At 52.6% G+C, this 27,163-nt stretch overlaps 1 long non-coding RNA gene across 1 annotated transcript; it reads left to right on the top strand.

Annotated features, from left to right (window-relative positions):
* Positions 1 to 887: 887 nt before the first annotated feature.
* On the top strand, positions 888 to 26,628 carry LOC106028767 (uncharacterized). The gene is made up of 4 exons (XR_001202399.2): positions 888 to 1,035; positions 25,057 to 25,137; positions 25,777 to 25,846; positions 26,174 to 26,628. It is a non-coding gene; the product is annotated as an uncharacterized LOC106028767 (long non-coding RNA).
* The last annotated feature ends 535 nt before the right edge of the window (positions 26,629 to 27,163 follow it).

The following is a 27,163-nucleotide window of genomic DNA, read 5'->3' as shown; positions in this document are numbered from 1 at the left end:
GGGACAAGAGAAAAGACAAAAGATTTTGAAAACCCCTTCTATGTCCTTACTCTTCTGATTAAACAGAGGACAAACAGGAAATTCACCACTACTTATTCTCTCTTTCTTCCTCACTAAGCAGCTAGTATGTGTGTGTGTAAATGAGTGTGTGTGTGTGTGTGTGTGTGTGTGTGTGTGTGTAATACAGTGCTGAGGCAGAGGCCACAGCCTCCTACTTTCTAGCAGGGAAGAACTCAAGAAAATTGGAAATACTGCTCTGCACAGGCCAGGGCAGAGTGGATCCACATGAGGAAGGAGAGGAAAGAAGGGGCAGAAAGGAGGGAGGAGAGGAGAAGACAGACTCGGGGATGGATTGGAGGCTAAATTGGCAGAAAGAGGGAAAGTGGGTGAGGAAGAAGGAGTAACTGTGGAGACAGAAGAGAGACGACCTGGGCACAGTCTGATGGACAGAGGCCAAGGAGCAAAAGAAAAGGAAAAAGGGGAAGGGAAGGGAAGGGAGGAAAGCAGTAGAAATAAAGAACAGGAAGGGGAAGAATGAGAAAAGAAAGTACACAAAGGAAGAGAATGAGAACAGACAGAGGGAGGGAATGAAAAAGACCAAAGTAGACAGCCCTGGGGTGCTCTTAGGTCTTACAGTCGGCCTGGACCCCGGCACAGCCCCCTCCTGGCCCAGCAGCTGGCAGTGGGCAGTGGGCAGTGGGCAGCGGGCTGCAGAGGAGCCCAAGCAGGAGAGCTGAATGTCTGTGATGTGTTTATCCCCTAATCAGTTCATTAGTTATAAACAACATGACATTAGAAGTTAGGAGGCAGTTGATATTAATTTTTATTTAACTAGTTGATGTTTAATCCGTCACGCCAGGCTGAGTAGCTGCGAGAAAGATCTTCCTGACACAAAACCAGTTAGAACTTCATAAGGCGCAATCAGTGTCCCTGCTCGGAACAAACAAGAGAGACAGAGACACAGAGAGAGAGACAGAGACAGAGATGGAGGCAGAAGCAGAAGGAGCCCTGCTGTGGGTGAACACAGTGTGGCAGGTAAAAGTAGGGTGCTGGGCCTTTCCAAGGGCTAATGGTTCACAACTCCAGCAGGTACAAAACCCAGCAACTGACCTGACAATCAACTGGGGTCCAGGCTGGCACTACGGCAGGCCAGACCAGGCCAGGCAGATGCAGGGCAATGAGTGGCCATGGCCCTGCCAACTTCACTGCTGCAAGTACCAGTGCCTTTCAGCAAAGAATTTGCCCATTGCCCATTGCATGGCAGGTGGCCAAGGACTAATGTCCCAGCAAAGCGAGGCCACTTTGGGAGATTCTGGAGGCAAGCATTAATCTCTTCTTTGCTTCAGAAAGACCAGGGCGGGCCAGAAAGGAGAAAAAGTCTAGGAGTTTGTGCCCAGCAGCTCAAGTTGGGTAAAGTCCACAGCTGGCTCAGGCCAGAGCTGAGAGTATGAGTGTGTGAGGCTCAGTCTGTTGACTGTGGCTTACAGTGAAGAGGTACAGGGTGGGGTTCTGCAGGCCCGGCAGCGCTTTCCCCTGAGTTTGCCTATGCCAACACAAGGCCCCGTGCACCAAGGTTCCAGCAAGGACCAGCTGCTTGCCTGGTAGTATGGGCTGCTGCTTTGAGCCTTCGGCTTACCCCAGGTTAAGCTGCCCATCTCACACCTGCCAAGAGCGCGCGGCTTTTTCCACCCTCACCCCAAGCACCCGCCGGCACCACTTGGTCACGCCCGCTTGCGCAGTCCGCGGTGGGGGCCCGGGCGGTAGTTTTCCGCTGTGCCCAGGACAGTTTGGAGGGACAGAGGCATCCTCGCCTGCCTGCGCGCAGGCTCCAGCATCGCCGCCGTTTGCATGTTAATCTGCCTGCACCTCCAGAAGGAAATCGCTGAAATTCCGAAGAAAATTGCCTTTCGCCAGCGGTTAATAGTTAACTCAGACAGGAAAGTTCCCAGGGAAGAGCGAAAGCCAGGCGAGGGGTGCGGGGGCGCGAGGCTCCAGGGGAAGCTCCGGTCAGAGGCACTGGGCCCCGCGCACCTCCCCTCTGCATCGCGCGGCCCTCGCCCGGTAATTAGCGTCCTTTAGCTCACAAAACCCTTCCTGGGAGAAAATCTGTTCCCTCGTTCCGGGGCTCGCTTCAGCACCTGACTCCGCCGGGTGAGGCGAATAAATCACCGCGGCGGCGGGGGAGCCGGCCCGGGCCCGCCAGACGGGGCCGCAGGAGGACGGGTGGGGCGGAGTAGGAGGAGGGCGCGGCGCCCCCTCGCCAGGCAGAGGCCGGGAGGGAGCGCGCGGAGAGAGAGGCTAAACCCGCGAAGATAGTGCAGGAGTCGGGCGGGGAGTAGAGGAGCGAGGATGGAAGCGGAGGAAACCGAGGGAAGCTGAAGAGGGGAAGAAGTTAAGAGGAGAGGACCAGAAAGAGGGAGGAGTCAGAGAAGAAGCGGAATAAAAGACGGCCCGGGGCGCAGAGGCCTGGGTCTCTGCCCGAGTCCTGTGGCGCGGCCCGCGGCGGCCGGGTTCGCGTGGCGCCGCAGCCGGGGAGGTCGCGCTGGGTTCCGGGCTGGAGACCAGGGCGCAGTGCACGCAGGCCCCTGGAAGGGGTGCCGGTGGGGGACAGTGTCGTGGGCCCAGGGCGGGAGGCGGGGTGAGTGCATGAAAGGCGCACGGCTCCCCGGGCGCGCGCGGGCTCCCGAACTTCCCGCCCGGCGTGGAGGCGCTCGGAGACGCCCCCGCCCGTCACCCCGCAGAGCCGCAGCGAGCGAGGGCAAATCACGCTGCGAGCTCCGCGACCCCGCGCCAGCCCCGCGCCAGCCGAGGGCGCACTTCCCGCCGCCACCAACCTGCTACCCCGCGCCAACTCGGGCCACAGGGCGAGGGAGGAAGGGCAGGAAGAGGCGCGAGAGGGAGGAGCAGTGGGGGTGGGAAAGGGGCCGAGAAGCGGAAACGTGGGCCGGAGCGAGGAGCAGGGGGCAGGGTGGGGCCCGCCAGGCGGGCCAGGTCGCGGTGCGGGCAGAACGGACGCTGGCCCTGCCTTGGCCTCATGGCCCACGGCGGCCTCTGCGGTTTGGCGCCCCCAGGAGGCCGAGCGGAGCCCCGGAGGCCCTGGGGGAGCGGAGCGCTGCCTCGGCCTGGGGTGACAAACGTCCGCCCAGGGGAAGCCTTCGTCCTCGAACCTTCTGGGTCGCGCCACAACCCCAGACTTCGCTAGTGACGCGGCCCCGCGCGGAGTGAGGAGAGTGGAGAAGGCCGTCGGGGGCGCTTCCATGCAGACAGCGCACAGCTGACACCTAAACCTGAGCTCTTTGCCCTCGGCCGAAGGCGTCGAGGAGCCCGGCTAACATAAGGCTGCGGGCGCTGCGAGTCCGCACCGTGCCAGACCGTGGTTTTAAGATGAATTCCACGATGGCTGGCATTTCAAGGAGAACGTTAGCTGGTTGCAAAGAGAAGCTGCTGAAAGCCTCACGGTGCAGGCTGCATTGGTGACTGGAAAGCAGGGGAACACGCCAGGGTGCTGGAGAACACTTGTAGAAGGAGATGGGGTTGCGAGACGATTAGATAGAACCTAAATGCAGGGGATAAATGGGGAATGTATTCCCCGAAGAAGGGACAGCCCACGTAGTTGGGAACCTGAAAAGGATTCCTTGAGGCCAACCTGAAGGCAAGGCTAGTAGCACAGGGAGGCAAGCAGAGCCATGAAGGAGTTCTGCTGTGGAGACTCCTTGGAAGGATTTGGAGAGGAGGCCTCCTGGAGATCCGGACCACAGATTGCAGGGGAGCAAGGGAGGAGACTGGGTGAAGGCCTCTGTGAGAGGTGGTATGAAGCGTCAGAGCAAAACAGTCTGGGGAGTTAGAGAAGAGAGGTGAGATATGAGAGGCAGGTTGGTGGCAGACTGGACACGTATATGTGGGCACTTACATATTAGTGCTGGGATGAGATGAAGGCTTTCTGGATAACTTTATTTACTGAGAACTTGTGGCAATCTTCCTGCTTCTATCTACCAGGTCTGTGCCACCAAAGCTGGCTCCCCAGTAACTTCAGTCTCAACTCTGGCCCCTCCTTGGTGTGCTCTAATCTACCCCTCTTCCTTGGCAAGCCCACTCCTGTAGAGGTCATTGATGTGGGAGACATGTATCATCCTGGGGCAGCAGTTTTTTCTCCACCTCCTAAGATGTCGGAGAAAGCAGGAGCAGAACTTGGGTGGATCTTGTGAATACACTGTGCCTAAATGTTTGCATCTGTAAAATGGGGACAAGAATTTCTGCCTTACAGAACTATTGGGTGGGTTAATAAGTTCACATATCCCTGTGGACATTTGACCATGTTAACTCGAATCCCCACCAGCCCTGGACTTCTCTGTCATTGTTTAGGCTCTGTCTCCATGCAGGTGTTGGGTGTCAGAGGTGCCAAGAAAATGACCTGGAGTTGTCAATCCAGGGGTGAGAGTTTGTACTCCCAATATTCAAGGGCATTAACTGTGTGTCCACATCATCCCAGGTGCTTCAGGCCCAGCAGTTCCCTCAAGGGTCACCTACTATTGTGAGTTGCATTTTATAGGTGAGGAAACTGCAACACAGTGTTTTGTAACTGTTCCTCAACTCCTGTAAATAGGTGCTGGCGTCAGGCTTTGTGCCAGATAGGCACTCTGTGACCTACACTGGTAAGCATATGGTACATCAGAAACTTCTGGTCCCCAAAGGCAGAGGGGAAGAAGGCTTTTTGGTTGAGAGAGTCCTCACAGGACTCTTAGGGTTTCTTTTTGGTGAAATCATTTCCTGGTCCCTCTCCCTTGCAGGCCCCATAAAGTCCCCTTTCACCACCTTACTCCTCTTTTGTCTCTTCTGCCCAGGATAAGTCTGAGAACTCAGAGCTGGCCACTAGGACTTGGCCAACCCAGACTGTGAGGCCACAGGCTACTGTCCCTCTCTGAGGTTCCCTCCTGCTCTTCCAGTCTTAGGAGTGTGTGTGTGTGTGTGTGTGTGTCCCTCCCTGTGCACAGGAGAGGAAAGGTCTGGGGATGTCTGGAGAGGATCCTTTCCTTTCCTTCCCTTCCCTTCTTTTCTTTCTTTCTTTCTTTCTTTCTTTCTCTCCTCTCCTCTCCTCTCCTCTCCCTCCCTCCCCCACCTTCCCTCCCTCCCCTCTCTCTTCTTTGTTTCTTTCTTTTCCAGAATAACCATTTCCCAAGCACTCAATTGCCGCTCTTGCAGGCCATCTCCAAGTCTTTGAAACAGGCACTGTATCTAAGCAGATATCCACTGCAAAGTGCCCAAAACACTGAGGGGCTCCTCTTAGGGTCTTATTTCCCAGGGTGCAGTTCCTTTCCTTTTTTTTTTTTTTTTTGTCTTTTTCATTTTTATTGGTACCAGGGATCGAACTCACAACCGCCTGCTTGCAAGGCAGGTGCTTATGCCGCCGAGCTAAATCCCCAGCCCCTGAGCTAAATCCCCAGCCCGCAGTTCCTTTCCTCTAACAGTTTTAGGCACCAACTGACTCAGTTGGGGAGCAGGCGCAGGAGAAGGGCTGCATGGACATTAACTAGAGATAGGGGTTTCTCCTGCGGCTACCCAGCCCTTCCTGCCAAGGGAAGGTTGAGTATACTGGGGTGTGCGTGGCCCACGACATCCACGTGTAAACTATCTCCACTCAGCCGCATGCCTGTGGACTGGGAAATGGAAGCCTCCAAGTGCCTGCATGCCAGAGCTCCACACACAGTAGGACGCCCTGAATGACAATGGCAAGGTCACATGCCCATCATCACAGGCTCCAGGCTCTCATGCTCCTAGGCACCTGTGTGAGCCAGGAGCTGGGAGCAGCAAAGAGGGCGTCCTAGGAACTCAGGACTGCACAGGCCAGGGCCACAGGCTGGCCAGCTGGGTCAGACGAGGCAGAGGCGAGTGTCGCCTGGATGAGTGCGGGGAGGGGAGGGGGGAGACTGCCGCCTGCATCCCGCCTCGGGAGGGCCCAGCCACTGCCTCCGCAGAGCGCGCCTAGTTTGGGGCTGCCCACATCCCTGCGCTCCCTGTGCGCTCCGCGCTGCCCTGCCCGCCCTGCCCACCAAGCGCCAGCGCTCGATTAATAATCATAAACCCCTCGCTCACCCTCCTCTTAAAATTAATAACTCTGTAATTAGAGTCATTTCGGGAGCCTCCTGAGCCGCTGAGGCCAGCCGGGCTGCCCGCTGCCCCGCACCCTGGGCAGGAGGAGGTGGAGGCCAGCGCGGGCCGGCATCTGCAGGTATGGACTGAGAATTAAAATCGCTCTCAACAATCCAATACACTTTTTATCAGCCATCTATCTGAGAGCCGGGCCCATTCATCATCCGAGGCATTCTCCCTGAAAACAAGACCCATTCAGATTTTATACAAATTATCATATTTATCATCGTCTCCAACTCCGAGTAACATCGCCAGTGTCTGCCTTCTCCCCGGGGAGCTGCGCTCAGCTCTGAGCACCACTGCGCCAGGCTTTGATCCCGCTCTCCTGACTCCCCGGCGGCCCCACCCACCGCACGCACGCAGTCTGGGACATCTTCTGCCCATCTCACTGCTCTTGGAAGAGTCTTGCCTGCTCTGCCACCCCCAACCATCACTACTTTTCCGGGTCCCAGGGCTGCTCATAGACTCAGGGAGGCAAGGTTCCCAGGGGCCAGCAGCAAAGTCGCAGGGCTGGCCCCTGACAGCAGCCAGTCTGCAGGTCCTAGACCTGGCCCCCAGCAAAATGCCACAGCCTGAACTGCCCCAGACGGCTCTGTAGATGTGCTCCCTGTGGACCGCTGATATGCTTATTCCTCCATTCATTCCTGGATTGTTAATTCAGAAACCTTCCCCCAGGACCTTCTCAGGGCCAGGGGGCCAGCGCTGGGCTTAGCTTGGGAATTTCGTTGGGGATGGCACAGCAGCCCTTGCCTCCGTGGAAGGTACAGTCCAGAACAGAGTATGCTGCAGAACCTCCTGCAGTGATGCTGGTGTCCTGTCCCTGCACTGCTTGTGCTGACACTAGCTGTAGGTGGCTACTGAGCACTTGAAAAACATCAAGTGTGAGTGGAGAACTGATTTTTTATTTAATTAAACTAGTGTATTTGGCATGATTGTGGCTAATGGCTCCTGTGTTGGCTGGCACAGCCCTGGCAGGCAGGTTAGTGTTCATGTGGTTGAAAGAACCCCTCCCTGCAGAGCTGTGGCAGTCCTGTAGAGGGGACAGAGGCCTCACTCCTCCTGGCCCCAGCTGCCAGCTCCCCAGCTCCTTAAGAATGCAACCCCTAGGACATGTATGGCAGGAAACCCAAGTCCTTGAGCAGGCCATGTGTGACAAAAGGATCTCCGAGTGCTTATTTTGGCTGCAGAGACCATCTGTAAGTGCTCTTCCCAGGGGCTCAGACACCTAGAAGGTGAGAAAAGTTGGGATGAAAGCAAGGAAGGAGGAATCTGAGCAACCAAAGGCTTCTTGCTTTCTTCATTTGTGCTGGGGACTGAACCCAGGGCCTACTGCATGCTAAGTCATGCTCAGCCATGGAGCGATGCCCCCCACCTGCATGATTCCTCAGCTGTGGAGACTGCTGCCCTGCGGAAGCAGGAGCCAGTGATTCTAGTGAGATCCTCCTGCCTCAGACTCCTAGCTTGCTGAGACTGTAAGTGTGTGCCATCATGCTAAAGCAGTTGTCTAATTCTTTTTTTTTTTTTTGGAAATGGGGTCTTGCTATATAGTCCAGATTGGATTTGAGCTCACTGTGTAGCATGGGCTGGCCTTGAACTTGTGGTGACTCTCTTGCCCAGCCTGAGTGCTGGGATTACATGTGAGTTATCCAATATTTTTAAATGTGGGTCAAAGATTTACTTAAAATTCTTTGAAAGCTGGGCATGGTGGCACATTCCTGTAATGCCAACACTCTGGAGGCTGAAGCAGGAAGATCACTTCGAGTTAAAGGCCAGTCCGAATCACATAGTGAGACCCTGTCTCAAAAAAAAATTGGAAATTAATTAAAAATTTAAAAACAAACCACTTACTTATGCAGGTGAAAAATGACAGATGTAGAAAAAGAGTTGCTGCAGCTCTGTTTGCAGGTCAGAAGTATCTTTGGAGTTACTGGAATGACTGGATTGATGTGCACCACAGTGTGGGCCTCAGTTGCTTTTTTTGCCTTGTAGGGCTTTAAGAGAATTGAAAGAATTTGCTCCATGTTCACTTACTGTTGATGCCTTGGCTTCTGGAATCAAGTGTTCACATTTATTTATTTGGAAAACAGTGGCAGCTCACCTTGCTTTTCAGCATAAGACAGCCCAGGAGCAACAGCCGTCTCGGAGCCTGGGGGAATGACTGGTATCAGCCATCCAGCCGACTACCCGTTTAGCTTTGACTCCTCAGGAAGTAGCATCATCTGTAACAATGTACTTTACCTTTGAAATGTACAGGTGTGAAAAGGTCTCCAAAGTAAATAAAGTGAAACAAAAGCATGAAATGACGAGTGTCATTCACAGGATAAAAGAAGTGAACATACCTACATGTGCACAATCGTATGTACCCGCATTGTGGTGGTTCACAAGAAGCTGGAATCGGTGATCGCCTCAAGTGGTGAGGTTGGGAGGGCAACTGTTGTTTCCCCTTTACCCCTGTATTGTTGCTGTTTGTTCCTGGAATCTTGTGCACACTTGCCCTGTGCTATCCTCCCAAGCTACATGTCCAGCCTCTGTTGTGCAACTGTGTCATTTACCCACACACAGTTTGGGTCTTTAGAACCCTGGCTAGGGGCCAGCTGCAGCCTTTGGGGCACACGTTTATAGGCTCTTTATAGGTGTCCCTTCGATGTTGGGTTCATTGTTTGCATTCATGAGATGGCTCAGGTTGAGCCACTGGGAGGCTGGCGCCAGCTCAGTGGTAACATGCCTTGCGTATGCAGGCTTCTGGCTAGACCAGCAGCACCAGGTTTTGGGCACCACATGATTGGCTAGTGAGGGAGCTTTCTTGGCTCATGGACCAAGAACACCACACTGCCTTTTCCTAGCAGAGAAAGGAGCCAGGATCGTAATGCCACGGGGGTCAACAACAGCATTTATTGAGAACTTGTTCTGTGCCAGGCAATGTGACACTTCAGGTTACATTTGATCCTCAGAGCTTATGAATCAGGTACTGTTATTATCCCATTTTACAGATGGAAATGCTGAAGCAGAAGAGTAAATTATGGTGCCCAGAGATAAACTGGCTAGGAAGTGGCAGAGTTGAGAGTCTTATCTGGGTATTCTCACTCCCCAGTGTGGTCCTTACCTATTTCAGTGCACATAGTACACTCTGTAATCTTTTGTTTTTCCAGTACTGGGCACTAAACCCAGAGCCACATCCATGCTAGGTGTACGCTCTACTGCCGAGCTACAGCTCAGTCCTGTTTTGTACCTCACTGTGAACTCTTCCCAAAAGTGTCTGTCACTCCTCTCTGGGGCCCTCCAGGAGTGTGCAAACTGCTCTCTAACATGGATAAACATACCTGTGTGTTTGTCAAATACACTTGCATAGCAAGAGAGCAGATGCCTGGAGGGACAGACTCCGCAGGTCATCTGCCATGTGAGAAATGAAGTCTAGCTTCCAACAGTAGGTGGTTCCAGGTTCCCTGTGCCCATCCTCCCTATTGCCCTTGCATGATCTTATGCCAAAGAGCAAGAAGAGTCATCTCTTTTCTCCAAATAAACATGAATACTTGACTCCAGGAGCAAGGGCATTAACAGTAAGTGAATATGGAGCAAATTCTCTTTCAAATACTCTATGAGTGGGCCAGGCCTGTAGCTCAGTGGCATAAGCACCTGCCTGGCAAGCGTGAGGTCACGAGTTCAATCCCTGGTACAAAAAAAAAAAATAAAATCCCCTCTGAGGAAGGCAGAAAAGGGTTTGATTCTTAGATTCTCCTTTTGCTGATGAGGCAACTGAGGCACACATTGTGGTGCAAATCAACCTCAACATTTCCAGGAGTTCTCCATTTCCTTAGAGAACCATAGGGAAGACCTCAAATGGGCCCCAAGCTGGAGATGGAGGCAGAAGTAACAGAACAGCCATGACCTTTGAACAAAACGTCATCCATTGGTGGCTGGAGTTCTGTGACTTGAGCCCTGGCCAGTGTGATTTAGAGCCTGGTGGTTGCTGAGCTTTCTGTGCATAGAACATGTATATTCTCTAAGGGCTCTCAAGGCACCGCATTCCTTCACAGCTTTCCCTTTCTAATAACAACTGTGTTTTCCTGCCAAACCTGGACAAAAAGGGAATGAAACACAAGATTCTCGACCTGCTGCTCCCCATCATCTCAGCCCCAGACCTGGATCCCAGCCCTGTGCTTGACTAAGGGAGGGCAGGCAGGCAGACATACAGGAGGAGCACTGTGTCTGTGCTGTGCGGGCAAAGGTCAGGCTCAAGCAGGACTCAGACTCTGGGAAGGCATGGGGCTCAGTGCAGCCTTAGATGGCTAATCTGGCAACTGGATGATCAATCAGGCCTCCCCTAAGGCTTCAAGTGTCACCTTCAAGAGATTTATTATACAAATAGTTATAAAGTACTTGCTGGTAATGTATTTGATTAACACTGTCCTAGGCACTTTATAAGTGTTAATTTCCTACTGCTGCTATAACAAATTATCAGCATTTTAGTAACTTAAAACAATGCATTTGTTATCATAGGCTTCTTGGGTTCAGAAGTTTGAAGTGGGGCGGGAGAGCTTTATTCCTTTTCTTTTTGAGACAGGGTCTCTATGCAGTTCAGGCTGGACTTGAACTCATGGTGCTTCTCCTGCCTCAGCCTCCTGAGTGCTAGGATTGCAGGTGTGTGCCATGACACCTGGCACTTTTTTGTTTTTGGAAGCCCTGGGGAGAATTTGTTTCCTTCTTTTCCCCAGCTTTAGGAAGCTATTCACATTCCTTGGCTCATGGCTACATGGTCACCTATGCCTCTGTTCTCACTCTGCCTTTGACTTTGATACTCTTGCTTCTTTCTAAGGGACTTTTGTGATGATCTTAGGTCTGTACACATAACCCAGGATAATCACTTCGAGATCCTTAATCACATCTGCAAAATTTCCTTTGCCAGAAAGGTAACATACTTTTTTTTTGGTATCGGGGAATCTTGCTCAGGACCTCACACTTGCCAGGCAGATGCTGTGCCACTGAGCTATATCCCTGGCTGCAGAAAGGTAACAATCACAGGTTTGGGAGTTAAGATTTTGGGTGCCAGTGACTGATTATTATTCTGCTTAATGTAGCAAGCATTAACCCACCTAACCCTAATAACAACTCTGAAATTGGCAGTGTCATCATTTTGCAAAGTAAGATACTAAGCCAGAAGTTAAGTCCTTTGCCCAAAATTACAGACTCAGTACCCAGCCAAGCTACAGTTCAGCTTCCCAAAACTCAGCCCCTGAGTCTATCGTGATGACCACCACATGTGTGGAGCCTGAGACGCTGGGCTGGCAGGTACAAGCCATGTCCATGTGTTTTGTTATCACATACATATATGTGTGCCTTTCATGTGTGTCTATTCTGCTCAAACATGCAGAAACTAATCATATATGAATACACACACAATACCTGGGCACATGCATCCAGCAACACCCCTTATGCTTATATGCACTCACACTGCACACTGGTACATATGCCATGCACACTATTTATATATACTATGTCATGTACAATTGTTCATAAACTAATATTGTGCATACATAGCAAATGTGCTTTGATACTACTGTACCCACAAATATCTGGTGCTAAGAACCACACAATGCCCTCTGATACATGCTCTGCAGAACCATGTAAACTTATATTCCCTTTTAAATATGCCTCGCAAAAAATATGTCATGCCTGAAGTGACACAGTGAGCCTATAGAATAACACATCACACACACACATTCAGTAAATACCCGTGCTCTGTACATACATAGCTTACATATACGTGCATCCTGCACAGACACACACACACATGCTCTTCATAAATGGATACCATGGAAACATTGTGCCCTGTCCTCCTACTCACATGCATATTTAGATACCATGCATATGTGCTCAAGTACTGTGCACATACACACAGGGTTCCTGGGCACACACTGCACACACATGTGGGACTCTGAATACACACAGAATCCTCTAATACAGTTTATACACCTCCTGCATTTACAGAAATGTAATCTACGCTAAATTCTCTGGTTTGATGGCTACTTCAAGAGTGAGTGTGCCTGGGTTCTGACCGGGCTTGGGCTGGACCCATTCTCCGCAAAAAAGGGAGGCGGGGGGCGGGGCCACCGGCAGCTCCTCCCCATGCGGCCTCGGTGTGATTGTGAGATGATTGGGGGCGGGACCAGCGGGGGTTCCCGCCTAACCCTAACCCTCCCTGGGCAGGGTGCGTTCTGCCCAGGTTGGGCTGGACTGGACCCAGTCTCCCGGAGGGGGCGGGGGCGGGGCCAACTGCGGCCGAGGTGTGATGGGCCTCAGGCTGGCAACCTCGGGCCTGATAGAAAGTAGTTCCAATACATGTTTGTTAACTAGGTTATCTAGGCTGTGGAAGATTTTAATGTTGAATTTTATAGCTTTACCACGCTCTGCCGTCCTTGTGAATATTGTAATACTGCATTTTTTACAAGTTACTCTTCTGTTAATGTTCCAGCTAGTAACTTTTATAATCCTCCTCAATGAAATTTTTTTGTATTCTTCCGCACCGTTAACCCCAATGGCGGCTCCTCGGCCCCTGGCAGGAGGCAGAGATGAGATGAATTTCTCTTTAATCAGAAATAATAATAATAAAAACACACGCGGCTCCGTCGCCTCTCGCCCAGCTTCCCTCGCGCTGCCGCCTCCCGGGCCTGGGTTTCAAAGGCCAGCTCGGCCTGGTCTCCGTGAGACTCCCGCTCCTCCTCCTCCTCCTCCTCCTCCTCCTCCTCCTCCTCCTCCTCCTCCTCCTCCTCCTCAGGCCCGCGGCTTCGCCCTCCCTGCCCTCTGCTCCCTCCCCAGGCTCCAGGACACAGCGTCCACTCCTGCCCCTTTTGTGGACTTCTTCCTTTTCAGCCATGTCTCTTTCCATCTCTGTGTCCCCCGCAGTTTCTGTCCTCACAGTCTTTCTTTTCCTTCTTCAGGAGATTGGAAATCATCTGAGAGGGAGTGGGAGTCCCGCAGAAGAGCGGTGCCTGCGGGCTAGCGCTGGGGTGCATTTGGAAGCACGGGGTTGGGAAGCCAGGAGGGGTTGGAGGCCCGCCTGGGGGAGACTGAGTCAGGGCCTAGCTTCAGGATCTGGGCAGCCAGGCTCTTGCCCTGGGTTCCCTGCTGTATAAGGAGCAAGACCCAAGGACCGTTGTGAAGAAGGGCGGCTACCTGAGAAGGAGGCTGCAGTCTGGGCAGTGGTGTCCCCCAGACATGGGGCAGGCGAGTGCTGCACCTGGACGATGCCCTTCTATATCTGCGATAACACAAGGAAACGTGGCCCATGAGCTTAGCAGGGTTGATGTACTTAGTCAACGAGTTTCATTGCACATCTCCCCTTGTGCCGGGCCCTGTGCTAGACCCAGGGAGCATCATGATTTGTGAAACACAATCCTGGATCTGAAGAATTTATGAGCTGGTGGAAGTGACAGAGATTAACCAAATAGTCATCTCAATATGTCTTTGAAAACTGGCATCATTGTTACTTAGGATTTTGAGCTGGAGAATATATCCCAGCTTCTGTGGCTCCAAGCCTGTGAGGCTCCCTGTCACATTCTTGGCTTCCCACCTCCCTCCCTGCGCATAACACCCTCCTCCCCCTTTACAGGTTGCGGACCCCCCCCCCCCCCCGCGAGAGATTTTTACCAGCGGTGCTTTGAGACTCCATCCCTAGCAAATCCCACCGCGTTGACCTGCTCCTTTCCCCTGCAGAAAGGGTGGCGGTCCCACCACGCGAGAGCAAGGCTGGCCAGCATCTGGAAAACAGAGCCCCAGCTCCGCCAAACATCTGGAGCGCTCATCTAGATGGGGATGGGAGGGGTAGCGAGATGGAAGGGCTCGGCTCTCGGGACTCTGAGGCCCTTGCTTGGTCGAGGTCGGCATCCGCCTTGGCCCCATGGATGTCCCCGCTCGCGCCGCCTGGGCGGATGGAGGCCGGATTAGGCGAGGGCCCGCTCCCTGCCTGGAGCGGCCCGCAGCCTGCACTGGGCCGCCGCGGGCAGGCGCGGGCCGGGTTCCCGGGACCTGCTGCGGGGAGGGCGGGGCCGGCGCGCCTGTGCCGAGCGTGGAGGCTGCGAGCGCACGCGACAGTAAAACATCTGTAATGTGCCATTCGCCGCTGCTCGCTGATTGCTCATGGATTAAAGATTAAAATCTCGGCTTTGGCAGATGGGGAGAGAGAGGAAACTCTTACGAGCACGTTTTGCATCTGCATTTCATTCTGCTCGTTCCTTGCGCTACTCCTGGCGGCGCCCCGCTACCCCGCCCACCCAGCTCCCGGCTCTCCCTGCGCGGCCTGGGGCTTTGCAGTCCTCTTGCAGCCCAGAGCTCCAGGCGCCTGAGCGTCATCTAGTCCTGTCTAGGGTTCCTGTTTCCCGATGAGGCCAGTTACTTCCCGCCCTCTCCCCTGGACCAGGGAACCCCTGGACCCCCCCCCCAACCACCCCAGAAAGAGTTTGCTCCTTCCACGAGTTGAGCTGAGGGGCGCCACCCAGGTGCCTACCCTCTAATGATACCACTGGACGCTAGGGGTGGGGCACGGTGCTGAGGCGCACAAGGTGCATCTCCTGGATCTGGAGAAAAGTGATTGTGGCATAGGCAGGTGTACTCACTTGGGAAATTGTGTCCCCTCTTTGGTTTTCACTGTGAGCTGCTGCTGGAGAGGAGAGTGGGATGGGAAGAGACACTCGGTGGGAGGACACCCGGCGGTTTTTAGGACAGGGAGTAGAGGGTCCCGGACCGTCCCTGTAAATCTCCGGGTCTAGCCCTGGAGGATGCACTTGGGATAAATGGCTCTCTCCAGAATGTGTCCCTGGGGAAGGAAATCCAGGCAGAGAGAATTAGAGACAAAGGGCTACCAGAAAGACAGACGGGCATTGGAGAGACAGAAAACTGAACAAAAAGCCGCAGAGTGGCATGGCAGATGTGAGCCCCTGCAGCCGATGTGGGGGCGGAGGCAGGAAAGCTGGGCTCAGGGGACCCTGCCTAGTTTTCAGGCCCTGATGTGGAGCAGGGATTCAGTCTAGGGTGGACAGAAGAAAAGCTAAAGAAGGATGAACCAGAGGAGGGTCGGTGTGGCAGATGTAATTAATTACAGCATATTAAAATGTTTGTTTACAGAGATGAACAGCGACCAGAGGTCTGATGGTGATTAATTCACAGCATTTCCCAGCCCTCTTTGAGCCAGAGTCCTCCTGGGGGGCCTGGGGCAGACTGTGCTGAGGTTCCAACCTTGTCTCAACAGGGATTAGTGTCCAGAGTGCCCATGCTGGGGTCGCTGGTGGCGACTGGAAGTCATCTACTCAAGCTCCCCCATCCACACACACATTCTGAGACATCAAGGACAGGGAGGATTTGTGATTTTCCCAAGGCCACCAGCTAGTCAGTGGTGAGACCAAGATCATGGTTCTGGCTTCCTGGAAGTGTTCAGGGCCCTAGTGATACTGAGAAGACAGTGATGAGGAGCAGAGCAACACAGCACAGACAACAGAGAGGGAGGGGCCTCAGGGGTAAAGAAGGGCTTGGAAGGGAGGTGTGACCTACAGCCCTTCTTAGAGATGGGGTCAGAGGCTCCCTCACTGGAGAGGTGTGGCATGGCTACCAGAGATGGTCCTCACTGTACTCTCTGGATCCCTGAAGAGGGAGGCAGAAGCAGTCAGCACCCTCAGCTTTAGGGTCCAACAGTCTGGCAAGCTTTGTGACCCTGGGGAATTAGCATAACGTCTCTGTGCTTTCATTTCTGTGACCCCTCTCCCCAAAGCTTTTGCACTGAGCTGCATGAGCTATACCCCAAACTCTTTTTACTATTGATGTTGAAACAGGAGTTCTCACCAAGTCACTGGGTTATCTAGTCTGGACTCGAATTTATGATCTGCCTGCCTTTGCCTCCCAGGTGCTGAGGTTATGGTGTGTGCCAGCATGCTGCCTCCAGTCTCATTCCTCATCAAGTGGATGCCTCCCTGTTAGGCAGCTGAGAGCGGTGGGCACTTTGCTGGAACTTACACCGGGGAATGTTGGGGGCTGTTTCTGCTCCCACCTCCTCCTGGCCGCCACAGTTACCCCAGCAGCAGAGACAGGAGCACATCCACAGCATCCCCCCTACGTCCTTCATTCATTCATCAGGAATCAGTGGCACACAGGTTGGGTGGACCAGGGTGAACAGGTTGCCTGCTTGATGTGGGCTCCCAGGACTCCTAAAGGCCGGTGGCAAGCCGCCCAGGAAGGCCAGTGCAGTGAGGCACACACACACAGAGGCGGAGGGGGCTCCTGGAGTGGCTGTGCTCCAGGCCAGGTTGTCGTGGAAAGAGTCAGGTCCCTGCCAGCCAGGCAGTAGCAGCTCTGGAGGAGGGGAGTGCCCCTCTCTCAAGGCACCAAGAGCCCACAGGGACTGCAGGGTACCCTGGTCGTGGAGAGGGGTAGGATCTCTGCTTTCTCTTTCAACACCAGTTTCGCCCCTCTGAAGCCAGGAAGATAAGGATGAGTCCAAAGGTGCAGGAGGAAGCAAGCTGAGGAACGTCGGAGGAGGAGTGGGGTGAAGGGCCAACTCCTCCGCAGGCCCAAGGCAAGGATGTGGCCTCGAATCCTTGAGGCTTGCTACCAACCGACTAAAGGACCAGACCGCAGTGTGCCTGCTTCTGCACAAGGCACTGGCTCTCCCACGCTCGTGGGTGGTGGCCGTGGCAGTGTTTGTGAGGCTGTGTGTGTGTGTGTGTGTGTGTGTGTGTGTGTGCCACCAATCCGGGTGCCCACACAAGTGAGGGAGTGGAGAGGGTTCTGCGTTCAACCCGCAGGGAGAGGGCAGAGGGACGCTCTGGGGCCTGGCAGGCATGCCAGTGCCCCTCAGTGCTCTGGCAACCACCTTCACATTGTGCCCTGGCTTTTGGGGCGCGAGTGGGGTTGGTCACAGCAGGCTGTCTGTTGCTGACACGTGCCCGAGACACACCTGCCCAACTCGCTCCACCATAGCCCCGCGTGGTCACCCCCCTCCGTCCTCCCCTTCCCTAGCGATCTTGTAGAGCCAGTGAGGAGTCGTGCAGTGTCCGCGCGGGTGTCCCTCCTCCACCCTGCCACGCGGAGGGATGCAGCCAAACGCGGTGGGAGGGGATTGAACTGAGCTGTCGCTTCCCATCAGAAGGAGGATTGCTGGCGACACACGCAGGCCCTGCGGCGTTTCTGTGTCAGGGAGTTTTGCCGGCGCCGTGACCCGTGCGAGGGGTCGGGCTGCTCGCGGGGAGCGGCCAAGAGTGACCGGCGCGGCCGGCCGCATCATCGCCACCTGGCCGGGTCACTGCGCCTGCTCTCCAGCGGACGCGCGTGGTGGGGGCTGCTGGGGCGGGAGAACCAGGCCTCTGCAGCACCCGGACACCCAGTGGGGAAGGCCTGCAAAGAAACATCTCCCATGTCTGGGGAGGAGAGACCCAGAAGCAGCAGCATCCAATATCCTGGGCCTCAGTTTCCCCACTGTAGTGGGGCGAGAACTGTCGTGGTCCAGACTCAGGAATGCTCTGTTCTCTGGAAAGGGAATGCTAGACCTGAGATCAAGTCCTCCAGAGAGGAGAGAGAGGTGGGGAGCTTCTCCAGACAACCCCTTCCCCCCCCCCCGCCCCCAACAGGGCTACAAACTCATTCCTCCCCGCCAAGGAAAGCAGGGACTTGGGCTTGGGCGCAGCGCTTCTGTGCAGGTCGGAGCACATGGAGCTTCCCGAGCGGAGTGCAGGGTAGAGAGTGGAGGAGGGGCGCAGGGAGGGCGGGGAGAGCTCCTGACCTCTTCCCCCGGCACACTGGTCCCATCTGAAGTCTGCCGGCTCCCATCTTCAGCACTTAATGATTTTGACGGGCCCCACCCGCGCACCATCGGAGCCTTTGTGTTTGCCAGACCAATGGTCCCCCTCCTGGGTCCACCCATCAGTCACCCGGAGCTCCAGCTGTTCTCAGCCTTTGGAGCAACCTCCGCAGTCACCACTACAAATTGGCTCTCAACAGCCTCTTGGAGACCCTTTCTCTGCCATTGTCTCGGGACAAATGGCCTTTCCCCTGCACACTACCCCGAAGGCCCAGCCCGGCTGCCTGCTGCTTTGGAAGGGCATAGGGGCACTGAGTCCTCCGGGATGACTGCCCTCCTCCTCTTCCTTCTCTGGCCCGTGCAGTCCAGCCAGGCTGGGCCCCAGAGCATGCCTACTGCCACCACACCTGCTTCTCACAGGCAGGGCCTGAACCTCCTGTGTCCTGTGTGACCCTAAGAGCAGGGGGAGTCTGCTGTGTACTTGTTGATAGAGCTGCTGGAAGCTGGGGGAGGAGGGTGACAGGGCCAGGAGCATGGGGCTCCCTGGAGCAGCCGTGGCCATGCACAGAGCCAAGACAATTACATGCCTAGTTTTACTGATTGCATTAAAATCATTAGAATGAGGGATCTGAAAAATCATACATTAAGGGCAGAATTAGAAAGGGCTTCCGAGACTGACACAGCCATCCCCAAGGTGCAGCTGGCACAATTAGCTCCATTCTGTTCTGAAAGCAGGCTCTTCACTGGGCTTCTCAGTGACCTTTGCACACCCACTCCCTCTTCCATTTTCTCCTGCTTGCAAAATTTTTGCATAAAGTGGTCCCCCTTGTGTCCTTCACTTTTTCCCTCTCTTCCTCTCACAATTCAAACTTTGCCCTCCAGGACTAGATTCCTGGGTCATAGTAAGCAGTAGGCCTGCCGGTGTGTGCCTATAATTTCAACTATTCAGCAGACTGAAGCATAAGGACTGAAAAATTGAGGCCAGCCTGGGCAACTTAGCAGGAGGTTGTGGCTCAGTGGAAGAGTGCTCACCTTGGGGGTGCTTGAGGCCTTGGTTCAATCCCCAGCACCTGGGCTGAGAGGTGGAGTGTGCCCAATAGGTCCTTGGGTTTTGGGGATGGGAAATAGACAGGTCAAGCTCTGAGGCAACTTGTTCTTGGTTGGAGTACCCATCCCAGCACCTGCCTAGTGTCAGCAGGGCAGCAGGAAGTGCATAGACAGTGGTTGGGGTAAGGGTGGAAATGGGCCTCTCTAGGAGAAGGGCGGACAGCCACTGTCTGGCTGAGGCAGAGCTGTGGGCTGCCTGTGTGAAGACACCAGTGTGTGTGTCCTGAGGAGCCCCTGCCCTGTGTGCCCCTGTACCTCCTCCACAGGCCTCCTTGGGGTCTGGAGAAGAGGTCACCAGGGACCTCAGGGATCCAGTAGACTAGGTGGGGCTGGGTGTAGAGCCCAAGCCTGGCTAGGGGAGTAGTGGAGACGAGGTGGGGAGTGTGTGTGTGGGGGGTGGAAGATGGAATTGCCATCCCCAAATGAATGGATGGTGGAGTTTCTCTTTTGTAACTGGGAATAATTAAGATAGATGTGCGGATGGATTAGCTGTCCTGCAAGGTCAGGAGCGCATTGCCAGATCACTCTATTATTTTGCTGCGCCACAGCTACCCAGCTAACGCCTTTTTCATGATATTTTGAACATCCACACAGAAAAAAAACCAAGTGAGTGCGCACAAGATACAAATGGATCGTTTGGTGGAGAAATCTGTCTTCGTCATTGCCGCCAGGCTGGGATTAATTCGATTGAAGGCTCCTCCAGGCTCTGCCAGGGAGACGGGTTTAGGAAAGCAAGAGAGATTGGCTTGTACCCCTGGGAGCAGGATTGATGGGCTGGTCAACCAGGCTGGGCTGGGAGCGGGGCTCGGCTTGTCAGGCATGGTCCTGGCCTTGGCTTGAATAGGGTCCTCCCTTGAGGAAGATGCCTAGACTGGCCTGGGACCTGCAGGGTTTTGCTTTGAGACTATGGCTGTGACAGTGGGAAGATCTCAGGTTCTGGTGTCCAAGTGGCTGAAGGGCCTTTCTGGGCATAGGAAGGGAGGGGCCTGTTCCCCAGTGACATCTGTCTTTCATTAGTGACCCAGGGGAGCACACTAGTGCTCTTCCAGACCCAGGAGCAGGACAGGGAGATGCAACTGTCTAGTCAGGAAGAAAACAACTACTGAGCTCACATGGCATCTCCAGTCCTGCACCTGAGTGATGGGCATGTGGCTCTTGCCTTTGCAGAGTGTGGTGACTGGGAGGGTACACAGCGGCTGAATTGTTCCTGCCAAGGCAATGGGCTTGCGAGAGCAGAGCAAGGGGAAGAGCCTGGCCCAAGAAGTGACAGCTCTTTCTTCCAGGATGATGGGAAAGCTAGTTCATGGGGGAAGAACCGTCAAGACAGAAGAGAGAACAGGCAGAGGGCACAGAGTGGGGGAGGACCAGGAAGCTAGCAGGCTGGTGGAGAACTCATCACCTGCCAAGGAAGGTCAAGTGACTGTTCGAAGTTTCACAGGTAGTGGGTGGTCGGGTTGGGGCTACAAGGAAAGTCCTTGGCCTTGTAGAATCTTACCTGCCTGATAGGGAAGCAAAGGTCTTCAGACCCCACAAACAGGAGACAGATGAGCCTCATTGGGAAGCAGGGAACCCCGTGCCATAAGTGTGCACACAGACACATACGTGCACACACACACACACACACACACAGGGGATGGCCTGGTTTTTTTTTCACTTATATGTGGATATGGAAAAATTTAAGCATGACACAAGATGCAAATCAAGACTCCTCACATCCTTCACTTTCTGTCTCCTTTCTAAAACTAACTACTAGTGTATTTGTGTGTTTTTATGGGAATACTCTACATTCATAAGTGGTAGTAAATTATTCATGTCTTTCTACATCTTTTTTTATTAGCAGCTGGCATGAGGGTGCATGCCTATTATCTCACCACTTTGGAGACTGAGGCAAAAGGATCATGAACTCAGGGCCAGTCTGGGCCTCAGAGCAAATTCGAAGCCAGCTTGGATTATGGAGTGAGATTCTGTTTCAAATGACAACAAACCCAACTATCTCTTCTGGAGGTTGAGGCAGGAGAACTGTAAGTTCAAGGCCAGCCTAAGCAATTTTGCAAGACCCTGGCTCTAATTAATTAATTGATTAATTATAAAAGGTTTGGGGATATAGCTCAGTACTAAAGCACTCCTGAGTTCAGTCCTCAGTAGCACAACAAACAAAATAAAACAAACCACAACTATTTGGAGGTATAGTATTCTTGTTCTTTTCATAACGGTGCAGCATCATGTTTTGCGGATGTGCTGGTTATTCACTGAGTGGATATTAGTGTGTACAAGGTTGCCAGAGTGTCTATTCTGGAGGCAGCATTGCTGGGCTTAAAGGGACTGTGTCAGAGGGGTCTGGCTTTTGGGCAGGGAGGGGAGAGAGCAGTGCTGTCAGAAGAGTGAGGCAGAGGCAGAGGCAGAGGCACCTACCTGGGCATGTGATATACCCACGAAGAGCAGAAGAGCTAGGGAGGTAGCAGCTTGGGTTACAGCCATGGTCCTGTTTTATTCTGGTCTTTTGGCTTTACACAAGTTCTTTTTATTTTACTTTATTTTAAGGAGAATAAAGTCCAACAAAACAAAACTGAATCAAGTCAATCAAAACTAAGCAGTGAGAGTGGAACAGAACTTCAAAACAGGAAAATAGGAATCAACCATGGCTACCATAATGTATCTTGTTATCATCACAGTAGTTGTCCATACCATCAGATGTAGCAAAGTCAAACAGCACAAAACAATAAGACTGATCAAAAACACAATATTGAATAAAACAAAACAATAAATTGGAACAAAACAAAACAATGAACAGTACTGCACATTGGTACTTTCAAAATAGTTGCTCAGGTTGCCAGATACAGGGACAGGGATAAAACAAAACAGTACAATGGAGCAAAACACTGGAGTTCAGAAACACAACAGGAAATCCCCACAGCTGACACAGTGCACACTACATCCTTCAGGTGGATGCCCAGAGCACCAGCCCTAGGCCTGCAGAGTCAACCAACCCACACACGCATGGAGCTGTCCCCTTTCTCTCAGTCGCCAACATCTCACCCTGAGTCTTCCCAATCAGCAGCGGAGGGGATGCTCTTCTGGTTTTTCAGCCCACTCCAGCTGGCTCACAGGAAGGAGTGGTTTCTCTTCTGGCTGAGGCCCTGTCTGATCCGCATGGCAGAGCCTGCTTCAAGGGAAGGCTTGCTTGGTTTCTCTTCTTTCAACAATTTTTGTTGCTAAACAAAATCTTTTGCTATGTCATGAGCTTTTGAGTAGACTGAAACTTGAGTTACCCTTAATGAAGATTTTTGGCTGTACTTGTACCTCCAAAGCTCCAGATTATTGACTCTTTAAACAAGTTCTTAAATTCATCTAAACTTTTTGTCTAAACTTTTGCAAATGGGGAGATTAATATGTACCACATTTATTTGTTATGAGGTTTAAAAATGTTTTCATAGTTACATGTGGGAAAATGGGTAGATGTATTCTATATTAAAAGTAGCAATTATCTCTGGGTTGTAACATTTGAAGTGTTTAATTTTTTATTTCCTATTTTATACATCATCATGGTATCTAAGATTTCTGCAACGTGCATGTGATATTTTCACAGTCAGAAAGGAAGTGTGTAGCACACAGATGGTTTCTGTGGGACAAGGAGAGAGGTGTGGCTCATACTTGGTCAAGATGACCCGTGGCCAAGATTGCTGTGTTTGGATGGATTCACAGGATGGAGTTGGCAGGAAAGCCCGTTGGGAAGTGGGGTACACAAGCCACAGTGTGGGGCCAGACCACCTTGGTGGGGGAAAGTCCAGATGAGCTGACAAAGCAACTCATCTGGGCATTTTATTCGTTCATTCCTTTTCCAGACACTTAGGCTCTAGCCAGACTTGGAGCTCTCGCTGGGGGGCGGGGTGTGTGGGACTCACGGTGGTAAAGAAGCCCACGGGCTGTGTGACTTGTTCCTCTGATCTGCCCTGCAGGAGCTTTCTGAGAGCCAGTGAGAGCAGTTTGGCCTGGTCAGGAGGCTAGGAGTTCTCCGGGGAGTTAGGCAGGAAATGGAAGGACAAGTGGGCACTAAGTATGAAGAAAAAGAGAGAGGAGAGAGTAGGGGGCAGCCCGGGACAGAGGGTCGGGATGGTGAGGCCAGAGTGCCACAGGCTGGGGATGTGAGCAGCCGGGTGGCCTGGCTCCCTGGGGCCTTTGGAAGTAATCTGGGGTTGTATCTGGAGAGCTGTGAGAGCCATAGGAAGGGCTAAGCCCATGTGTGACATAAGTTAGCTTGTGTCATTAGCAGCCCTGAGGCTGTGGAGCCTGGACCCTGTGAATCAGTGAATTGGATTGCTGATGCAGACAGAAGGAAAAAGGGCAGGTGAACAGAGAAGGGCGAGACAGAGAGCTGGCGAGGCGTGTGCCGTGTGTCGGGGCTGAGGCTGTGAAGTGCAGCTGCGGGAGGCTCTGTTGGCCAGGTGGAAGACAGACGCTGCTGCTGCTATCCATCAGTCACCACCTTCACATAGTGTAGTCCTTGTCTGTGCTGGGCCCGGTCTTAACTGCGTTTTGCGTGCTTACTTCATTTAATCTATGAAGCTGCCATAGGAAGATAGTACTATTACTTGCAATTGATAGGGGGTTAACCATCTTGCTCTGGATCACCTACTACTAAGAAGTGGAGTGGATTTTATACCTCATCCTGGTTCCAGAATATAACCACCAAGCTATCGTGCCATGGAAGCTTTTTGAGCAGGAGAAGGATGTGGGCAAGTTTGTGACTGGAAAATAATTCTGGTGGCAGGGAGTAGGATGGATGAGTTTAGGGAGAGAGGTTTGCAGGTGAATATTTCAAATGGCTAGACTGAGGTCAGGGGTCTGAGCCACCGTGGAAGAAGAGGAAGGGTAAGGAAGGGATGGAAATGCAGCCCTTCCCTAAGGAAGGGCTCGTGCATGGATGGAATTTAAGATGTGTATTAGTTGTCTATGGCTGCTGTCATAATTTACCTTAAACATAGTGGATTAAAAAAAAAACACCCATTTTGAAATCTCATGGTCCTGGAGGTCAGAATGCAGGCATGCTTGATTTTTCTCTTAGTCTCACAAAGCTGAAATCAAAGCACTGGCCAGTCTACACCTAAACCCTGCAGGGGGGTGCTTAACACTTGTTCCTGTGTTCTTTTTCTGTATTAAGATTGAACCCAGGGCCTTCACACAAAGTTCTATCCCCAGGACATTTTTTCTTTTTTATTTTGAGACAAGGTCTCACTAAGGCACTAAATTGCTCAGGTTGGGCTTGAACCTGCAGTCCTTCTGCTTCTGACTCCTAGAGTGCTGGGATTAGTGGAATGCACCACCAGGCAGAGCCTCATTTTTGTTATTAGAATTCAGTCTCTTGCTGTGGCTCCTGTTTCCTTGTGGGCTGTCATGAAGGGTCACTCTCAACACCTAGAAACTGCCCTCTGGCCTCTCTGTCTTCAAAACCCAGAGCAGCATACCATCGTTATGTTCAGGTGCCTCCAGCTTCCTCTTCCACCCACAGCCAGAGAAAATTCCTTGCTTGTCTGTATATTCAAGACAGGGGCTAGCCAGCCTTGAACTTGCAATTCTTTGCCTAAAAAGAGCTCCCGATTCACCTTGTTTTTGCCGTGTGGCATAGTCACAAGGGCGACATGTCTCGAGGATCAGTGTCATTCTGTGTGACCACAGTTTGTGTTCCTGGGTCTTGGGAGGCTGTGTGATGAGGGACCATGGCCATGCTGTGGAGCAGATTGCCTGAGATTTGGGAACCAAGCTACTAGAAACAGAGTATCGGGCAGTGGATGAGATGGGCCTTGTGGTGGACAGGTAAAGTGGTTAGAGAGGGGCCCCTCCACTCAGCAGAGTGATGCTGGGACACTGCTTTTGTCTCCTTTTGCGTAGAGACACACCATGCACAGTGAGAGCAGTAGTCTCAGGAATTTTCTCATGTGCTGACGCCTGGACCACTACCACAGATGAGCATTTCCAGATGGCCTGCTGCAGACTCCCGGTGCTCTGTCCCTCTTGTTTTCCCATAGGTGACTACTGTCCCGACCTCAGTCTCCACAGTAGACTGACATTGCAGACTAATTTGAAATTCATCTGGAGTCACATGATATGTAAGTCTAAGTCTCATCGAATCATTGGTGATGGGTGGGAGATGTAGCTCAGTGGTAAAACAGGCACTTAGCATGCAGTTCAAGCCCCAGCACCAAGGAAAGAAACGCATTGGGTGCTTTCTGTGGGCCAGGTCTAGTGATGACAGACAACTTGCCCCAGAAGAAAGGGAGTCCCACTGTTGGGGGTCACCAGATAGCCCAGGGGAGATCAGGAAAAGAAGAAAGAGGGCAGAAGCTGGGCATGGTGGTGTCCACCTGTAGCCCCCAGTGACAGAAGAGGTTGAGGCAGGAAGACTGTCAACCTGAGCCCCTCCCGGGCAACTTAGTGAGTTTCGAAAATTTAGAAAGGGACCAGGGCTGTAGCTAAGTGGTAGTGTACCTGCCTAGCATGTGTGAAGTCTTGAGTCTGATGCCTGATACAGCAAACCAACCAACTGACCAACAAAAAACCAATGATGAAAAAGCAGATAAGCATGAAACAGTGGGAAAGAGAAGGGTGGAGGAGTCAGAATGTGAGAGAGCTGACGTGCAAAGCAGCATGGAAGCCAAAGACAGGGCGCTTCCGGAGAGCGTGCAATCAGCAGGGCTGTGCACCGAGAGGTTAATCAATGCGTATTTATGAAGCACCACTCTGTACAGGGCTAGCTACAGAGAGGAATGCAGAGCTGCATAAAACTCCCCTAATGATGATCTCTAGCGTGCCAGAGAGGTAAGAGAAGGCCTGGAGGTGGGAATGGAATGTTCAGAGGCATCCCATTATTGTCCTGCTCTCCTTCTGTGTGGCTCTCCATGCCACAGAGACTGCAGGCAGAACCCCAAGGTGGCCTCTTGGCCCTGGGCTCAGGCCCTGTGGACTTCCATGGCCTCCGACTCTTCCCCATCTCCCTGTCACTCTGACTGCAGGCATCCAGACTTCTTTCTGAGCTTGTCTTGTTCCTACTTCACTCATGATTTCTCCTGCCTAGAAGACCTTTATCCTCCTCCTTAGAAAGATCTAGTTAACTCTGTGTGCTGCTATTTACCTTTCATGACAAAGGTCATCTCTTGGAGAAGCCTCTCCTGACTTTCCAGCTTAGAAGAGGTCCCTTATCCTGCACGCCCATGGCTCACTCTATCCAACTTCCTTTCCTGAGGAAGGATGGAAGGAAGGGAGGAAAAGAGAAGCAAAAGGATTTAAGCTGTATGCCGCACATGGACCAGCTCTCCACGATGAATGCAATCATATGTACTGCAACATGGACTAATAAAAATAAAATTGAAAGAAGAACTTTCCTAGCACAGCTCATGGTGAGCAGTTGTGTATCTGTGTGATTACTGCATGTGTTTATCCCTCTCATGCATCAGGGACCTGATAGCTGTACCCACCTGTAACTCTTGAGATATACTTACTGCATGGGTAAACTTCTGAATGTGGACCCAGGAGACCTCCTTTGAGCCATGTGACCTCAGATATATAGCATTCTTCACTCTCCTGGGACTCAGCTTCACCATTACACAATGAAAGGATAGATTTGTGCAGGGCCTCTTCAGCCTGCTGTACTTAGAGCCCACGTCGCACCTCGGAAGACTGCCCTGAGCTTCCAGCCTGCACTGTGCTGAGGAAAGAGGTGGGAACCCAGTCCTGGCCTGATGGGACAGAGCAGTGCAATCTAGGACAGTGGGGGCGACCCTATGGCATGTGTGTTATTTGCTTTCCTTTTAAGACAAAAGATGTTAACGTATGAGTCTTTTTTTCTAACCTAAAACCTCGATATTTAGGCTTAATGCAGAAGTTGTTGCTTTGTGATAAGTAAGGTGGGTTTTGGGTCACAGTTTGGGTGCTTATCTCTAAAAGATTCGCCATCACTGGTCTAGGATTTCCAGAGAAGATTCCAGGGAGACGTTGGGGGCAGAAGATCAGATACATGCAGAGGAGAGAGCTTCAAGGACCAGAGAACCATGGAGTCCCTAAATGTGACAACCAAGAGCTGAGGCTGGCTCAAGACCAGCCTGCACGGGGCTGGGGATTTAGCTCAGCGGCATAAGC

Source organism: Cavia porcellus, unplaced genomic scaffold, assembly GCF_034190915.1.
Source record: "Cavia porcellus strain 051 isolate PalLab524CR breed Dunkin Hartley unplaced genomic scaffold, mCavPor4.1 scaffold_2, whole genome shotgun sequence".
In the NCBI taxonomy this organism is placed as follows: domain Eukaryota; kingdom Metazoa; phylum Chordata; class Mammalia; order Rodentia; family Caviidae; genus Cavia; species Cavia porcellus.
This window is presented reverse-complemented; position numbering and strand designations above follow the sequence as displayed.